Raw genomic sequence first — 7,988 nt, 5'->3', positions numbered from 1 at the left:
TCGCAAACCGGCATTTTCCCACAAGACACCGCGAAACCGGGTGTGACGTCATAGCATCCCGCGATGTAGTACAGAAAACAAATATAGTTAAAACTCTTCTAACTTTAACTAGAAAATGAATTACTAAGCGAAAATATTATAAACTAAGTAACTGCCATAAGGCAGCACAATGCTTTTCTTCGAGTGTTTTCCATGTTGATGAGGGTGAGTACAAATGACTGATTTACAATAATTTAATTATGAAAGTGCGCTTGATTTATCATACAATTTCATTGGACCTCTGTGAACTACTCATCAATTTTATTGGTCTACTGTTATGAGGCAAAATGTTTACGAGGCGGCATGAAAAAAATCATGTATTAGCCGCTTCGGATTAAAGGCCGCAAAGTTCAAAGCTGTTCAAAATGTGGGAAAAAAGTAGCGGCTTAAAATCCGGAATCTACGGTAGTTTTGTCTACAAAACCAAACTTCCATATTAGGATGAATTACTATTCTGTCCATCTTAATATTGTTCAGCTCTTGCTGCATTTTGGATTAGTTTACTTAATTATTTGAGTATAAGAACATAGGAAACAGATGTAAGACCAAGCCATCCCCCCCCCCGCACTCCCCCCCCCCCGTGTCTACTTTTCCATTCCGTAAGATCATGGCTAATCTGGTCTTCTGATAAGATGGCGGCATGTTTGGATGCAGTGGCTTCTGTGGGGACAAACAAAGGTGTTATTGTCTTTCTTAAATGTATTTTTACAGTTGCAAGACCCTGCTGGACATTAAGAATGTGATGTACCGCAGGTCTACTCCATCAGTGAGTTGCTTTTTGGTGGAGGAACTGGAGGAGCTGGACTTGGTGCCGACCATGTTGCTACCTGCAACAGTGAGGCGCCAGAGTTTGTGTGCGAAGAAGGTGTGTAGTCCAACAGTGAGTGATCGTCTGAGTCATTTTCTTGTGATCGCAAGACCACTGGAATGCTGCAAGATTGGTTCACTGGTGTCGCTGATGGCGGGGGCTGTGTGGCCTTGGTTGTAGTGAGGACTAGGCATCAAGCCACGCTGCTACCTGTTTGCAACCATCCAAGAGAGGGGCTTTGGAGGCAGTGAGGCATGCATTCATGCTGATGGCATCAGTGCTGCCCTCTACTGTTCATTCAGCAGAAGACAAACTATAGTGTTCGACTGCAGACTGCTGAAACTCTCTTGGATACAGGGACTTGGACTATATATTTTCTGTGTGACTGTATTGAACTACTATCCTTTATGTGCTAAGTGTGCCTTGTGCTGTGGTGTGACTGTTGGTATCGTGTTTTGCACCTTGGCCCTAGAGGAATGCTGTTTTGTTTGACTGATTCGTGTATGGTTGAATGACCACTAAACTTGAACTTAACTGTTTTCCTGCACAAATCACATAACCCTTTATTCCCTTGTTTTTAATTCATTCAAGAGATGTGGGCTTTAACTAAGTAATTGATGTCCTTGTGGACAATACAAAGATGGGTGGAGGGGCAGTAGTGTTGAGGAAGCAAGGTGTCTGCATAAGAACTTAGACAGATTGAGAACGGACAAAGTGGTAGATGGAATATAGTGTAGGGAAGTGTATGGTCATGCACCTTGGTAGCAGGAATAAAGGTGTGAACAATTTTCTAAATTGGGAGAAAATTCAAAAATCAGAGGTGCCAAGTGTCTTGGGAGTCGGGGTTGAGTCGGTGGTAAGGAAGGAAAATATGTTAGTATTCATTTTGAATACAAAAGCAAGGATGTAACACTGAAGATTTATAAGGCATTGGTCAGACCACACTTGGGAGTATTGTGAATAGTTTTGAGCCCCTTATCTAAGAAAAAGATGTGTTGGCATTGGAGAGGGTGTAGAGGAGATTCAGGAGAATGATCCCAGGAATGAAAGGGTTAACATATGAGGAGCGTTTGGTGGCTCTGAGCCTTTATTTGCTGGAGCTTAGAAGAATATGGGAGGATTGCATTGAAGTCCATCGAACATTGAAAGACCTAGATAGAATGGATGTGGAGTGATTGTTTCCTAAAGAGGGGGAAACTGGTGCACACTGAAAGTGTGCTGTGCGATTCCCCTGCCCTGCTCTGTGGAGCAGTGAGTTAAACCTCTTGGGCAGATTTCCCAGCTTTCCAGCTGGGAGTCCTGTGGAAATTTGCACTACCCAGCTTGACTCTGTGAGTCACTGGAGTAACACAAGGGCAGCTGGAGCCGGAGGAAACAGGATAGAAGATGCCATGGCTGACATAGGCTTAAACTGTGGATAATTAGGGAAGTCCCAGCATTAGCACTGGTGTCAGGATTCCTTCTGATGTGTAGTAATTAATTTCTCCTGAGTGGGTATACTCAAGATGAATACATCTAAAAGGAGCAGGATTTTCCAACATTTTCATTCATTCGAGCTAGTGAGCTTGGGCAGCATTTCTGGGAAAGACCTGGACTTAACAAGTTGACTTCTGAAAGAGGCACTAAAACTGAACTTGCAACTTACTCAGAGGATTAAGTACAATAAAAACTTCACATCAGATTCTTCCTAACTCTAAACACTGTAACCACTAATGGGAATCTAAACTTCTGTCATAGAACTGTCCCACAGTTTTCCTTAAGTCATTTATTCTCTCACTGACTTAATCTCTCTGTAGACATTCCAAGTTGGCAGTGGATTCATATGTAGACCATGTAGCAATATTCCCACCTACTACTTAAACAGTATCATAGTTTGGTGTCAGGCAGTGAAAGAAGGTATGTGGAAAAGGTTGGTAGTGGTAGCGAGGAAGTACAATCAGCCCTGCTGTTCCAACATTTCAAACGATTTATTTTGAAACCTAGATCTTCTTGGGATTGCATGTATTTGCTAAGTAAGATAGTCCTTACTAATCGAGATAATGGCAAGGGATAACACCATAAGACATAGGAGCAGAATTATGCCATTTGGCCCATCGAATCTTTTCCACCAGTCTATCATGGCAGATTTATTATCACTCTTAACCCCATTCTTCTGCAGTCTCCCATAACCTTTGACACCCTGTCTAATCAAGAACCATCAACCTTTGTTTCAAGTATAGCAAGTGACTTGGCCTCCACAGCCATCTGTGGCAATGAATTCCACAGATTCACCACCTTCTGGTTTAAGAAATTCCTCTTCTTCTTTGTCTAAGTGGACGTCCCTCGATTCTGAGACTGTGCTCTTTGGTCCTAGACTCCCCTCCTATACAAAACATTCTCTCCACATCCATCCTATCTATGATGAATTGAAAGAATGTTGCCTGAACCATCTTCATTCATACAACCTTTTCTAAGTCTTCCTTTGGTACCACCTGCCTTGATCTATCTCTAAATATTTGTTTCTATCAGGGTAGGCTCCGTGGTATGTTGTGAAAATCTTTGATTACAGCAGGCTCTGCACCCCTGCTATTTTAAGTGCCTTCCTGTACCTTTCTTGCTGTTGGATCTGTTTTGGTAGGCTTTTAGTTCTAGCACTAAGCTGCATTTTCCTGTTTTCCTATTCTTGAGCATGCATGCCCTGCATTTTCAGAGAAAATAAAAATTAAAATAAAATTGCAGATGCAGGAAGTTGTAACTACATTTTTATTCCTGCACTTTTAAATAGGTTTTACCACCATGGGGAGCACTGTGGGATGGTGGCAATACATCATTTTGATGACCCCAGAAGCCATTCTGCCTTCTTTTCAATTGGTCTGTAAAAACTTAGTGCCAGGTCTCCAGGTATTGTCATATCAAGTTTAGTGGACTACCTTAACTCTGCATTTATGCCTCAAGTTTTACTTCTCTATTAGATTGTCCTGCAGTGCCTTGCACACAACAAAATACTTTTTAAACACAACTTTGGAAATACAGCTGCCGATTTGCAGCCAGAAATCTGGTCTCAGTTATTTTCGTTGAGAGATAAATATTGGCTGGGCCATGATGGACGACTTCCAGATTTCTCCCCCACTGGAATAGTTTCAAGGAATTTGTTATATCCCATCTAAGAGAGTGGTTGGAGCCAAGTTTGCATCTCAGACAAATCAACAATTATGCATTGGAGTGAACCTGGAGTGGGACTGACTGATGGCAAACATGGTTTCAACAGTTTATTATATTGTTTGCTTGATGTTAAAAAAATTCATTCTGTGTTTTGTGTTGTATCTGTGTTTTTTATACTTATGATGAGAAGTTATCTTAGATATACAGTCCAAAAGAGATCCAGCTCGGTAACTGGAATATTTCCATATCTGCAATGTGAGAGGAAATTTTCAAAGTTTATTGTTGTTCTACACTGTTAAACTTCAAATTCTTCAATAATTTCAATAGTTCCATTTAATATCAGAGAAATGTATGCAATATACAGCCTGAAGTTCTTGTTCTTTGCAGACATCCATGAAAACAGAAGAGTGCCCCAAAGAATGACAGTAAAAACATTAGAACCTCAAAACCCTCCCTACTCCCTCGCACAAGCAGCAAAGCAACAACTCACCTACCCCTACTTCAGCAAAAAGCATCAGAGCCCTCCACCCACCAAGCACACAATTGCAAAGCCCCCAATAAAGACCATGATCTGCAGAACAACAAAAACTAATCGTCCACCTGAGAATTTGACCTACTACAGATGCGTTCACTCTCTAATAAAGGGAAAGAGAGGTGTCCCCCTTCCACAGCAAGAGGGGAGGCATAACAAAACAACTTGTTGATTTGCGATGATAAAGTCTATCACAATTTTTTCTCCGACTCAAGAATCAGCAACAAACTCTTCCCCACCAATGAGAGAGGGAGATTTGCCAAGTACAGAGCCACTGTCCCAATGTTTTGTTTTCTCCTGCAATGCTTCAGTTGGTGGCACCAGCTTGTCCACAGGGCCACGAAGCCTCAGAACCCTGAAGGCACGCTCATCTTCTAGGCTGCGTCCTTGGGATTTGGAAAGCAGCCGGTCGTAAGTCCCCAGGAGCAGGTCCCACCACTGCAAACAACCGAAAACAGTGTGTAACTCCAGGTCAGGGTCTCTAACAGAACCCCATCCACCTTGAAAAGGAAAAAGAGGTAGTTTCCATAGCTGAACTCAAAGGAGTTGCTGTTAAGTGCTATCGTAGCTCCTCTGCCCCATTCAGCATCAAGACAATGCAGTTATTAGACTTACTAATACCTCTAATGTATTTCAAAATGTAGGTATTTGTGGGGATGGTATGTTGGCATTGAAAACATGGGGACACTTGCAGACTGCCCAGCACAATGCTCGCTGATTAGATTTGATGCAAAGGATGCATCTCACTGTATGTGTTGACATACATGTGACAATAAAGCTTTTTTTTTATATACTCTTAATATTTATACTAAACACATGAGATTCTGCAGATGCTGGAAATCCAAAGCAACACACAAAATGCTGGATGAACTCAGCAGATCAGGCAGCATCTGTGGAAATGAACAAGCAATATTTCGGGCCGAGACTTTAGGACTGGAAAGGAAGGAGAAGATGCTAGAATAAAATGGTGGGGAAAGGGGAAGGATAGTAGGTGACAGGTGAAGTCTGGTGGGTGGGAAAGATAAAGGACTGGAGAAGAGGGAATCTAATAGGAGAGGAGTGTGGATCATAGGAGGAAGGGCATCGGGGAGGCGACAGGCAGGTGAGAAGAGGGAAGAGGCCAGAGTGGGGTATAGGAGAAGAGCGGAGGGCAAGGGAAATTTATTTTTATGAGGAGAAATTGCCTTCAGGTTGGGGGCTACCCAGATGGGAGATAAGGTGATCGTAGCAAAAGAAGAGGCCATGGGTTGACAGGTTGGAATTGGAATTGAAATGTTTGGCCACCGGGGAAGTTCCACTTTTGGCAGATGGAGCAGAGATGTTCATGAAACGGTCCCCCAATTTACGATGGATCTCACCAATATAGAGGAGGCCGCATCGACAGCAGGGACACAATAGATGACCCCAGCAGATTTTGCAGGTGAAGTGTTGCCTCGCCTGGAAGGACTGTTTTGGACCCTGATTGGAGGTGAATGGGCAGATGTATCACTTTGGCTGCTTGCAGGGATAAATGTCAGGAGGGAGGTTAGTGTTGAGGAATGAATGGACAAAGGAATCATGGAAGGAGCAATCCCTGTGGAAACCAGAGAGGGCAGGGGAAGGTAAAGATGCGCTTGGTAATAGGATCCCTTTGGAGAGGGCAGAAGTTCCAGAGAATAATGTTTTGGATGTGGAGGCTCATGGGGTGGTAGGTAAGGCTAAGAGGAACTCTTATCACTATAAAGATGGTGGAAAGATGGTGTGAGTGTAGATGTTCAGGAAATGTAGGAGATGTGGGTGAAGGCAGCATCAATGGTGGAGGAAGGGGAACCCTGTTCTTTGAAGAAGGACATCCGTGATGTCCTGGAAAAGAAAACCTCATCCTGGAACAGAAGTGGCAGAGAGGAAGGAACTGAGAAAAGGGAATAACATTTTTACAGGAAATAGGACGGAAGAGGTATAGTCAAGAAAGCTGTGGCAATTGGTAGGGTTATGATATGTCGGTTGACAGTTTGTCTCCAGAGATGGATTCAGAGTCATTGAGACAGGGAAGGGAGGTGTCAGAAATGGACCAAGTGAATTTAAGGGCAGGTCAAAAGTTGGTGGCAAAAGTAATGAAGTTAATGAGCTCAGCATGAGGGGATGAAGCAGCGCCAATGTAGTGGAGGAAGAGTTGGGGGGAGCATTACCGGGGAAGGCTTGGAGCTATCCTCCTTCCCCTCCCCACTCCTTTTCTTTCTGGCGCCTTCCTTTCCAGTCCTCTTTTAAACTTTTTTTTATTTTTATTGAACACAAACAAAAACAGAAACACTAAACATATGCTAACAAAGTCAGGGAATCACACATAAGCAGCAACAAACATATAACTATTAACTTTAAATATAAAAATAAACAGAAAATCCACTCTAAATACTGTTGGACAGAAGGAATTATATCTAAAAGGAGTCACAAAATAGAAACATTTACAGAGATAACCCAAAATGCTGCCAGATTTGTAGTTTTTACAGCTTTCTGGTTATGGGAAGTTTTCAGAGTATTAACGTATAGTTTGAAGTCTGACATAAAAAATATAAATGAAGGTTTCTTATTGCTGTATTTGCATTTATAGATATAAAATTTGCTGTAAATTAACAAAGGGTTTATGATAAAGAACTTTCCAGTCCTGAAGAATGGTCTCGGCCTGAATTATAAAGTTTGTTCATTTCCATGGATGTTGCCTGACCTGCTGAGCTCCTTGCTATAATTGGTGATCCATTTAAGGTGCTTTTCAATGAATGAGAACATCACATACTTAAAACATAAAAATAACCACTGATTAGTAATGATCTTGAGATTAAAGAACATTTATAAAGGTATGAAGGTGGCTTTGTAAAGTACTTAAGTACAATAGAGTGAGTGATTTGGGCAATTTCAATAGCATTAAAAGAATCTTTGTTGAAACTTCCTTTTTCCAGACTTCTATAGTGCCACCCCTAGGGACCGTTGAACTTTGTGGAGGTAAAATTACTGTCAGGTAAGATGCATTGATTCCACTTTTTGTAGAATTTAAAATGTGTTTGAAGCTTTAACTAATAGACCTCTGGTGAGCACTGAAATGAACTATTTGATTCCAGGAATTTTATTAATCTTCTAATCAAACTTGACAGGAAGCAACAGTTACTTGATGGGTGGGAACAGGAATTTGATGGGTTCCAAAGGAACTACCTAAACTACTGGAAGAGTAATATTTGGTGGAAGTGTTCTTGGCAGTGAGGGGGACAGGTGCATAGGGGAGAATAAGGTGGGAGAGAAGGGAACTTTATAAAAAAATTATATGGGACTCCTCAAGCTTAGCTCACATTCCAGGAATGACTTTTAAAATATCCCTTGGCAATAAATATCAGAATCCCATACCCAGAGTACATCACGTGCCTTTGCTATCCGTATTCAGCATGGAGGAGCACTGATTTTGCATCCAAGTGTGAGCAGTAATAAATGTTCCTTTGTGTC

Source organism: Hemitrygon akajei, chromosome 3 (assembly GCF_048418815.1).
Source record: "Hemitrygon akajei chromosome 3, sHemAka1.3, whole genome shotgun sequence".
Lineage (NCBI taxonomy): Eukaryota > Metazoa > Chordata > Chondrichthyes > Myliobatiformes > Dasyatidae > Hemitrygon > Hemitrygon akajei.
Note: the sequence above shows the minus strand (reverse complement) of the source record.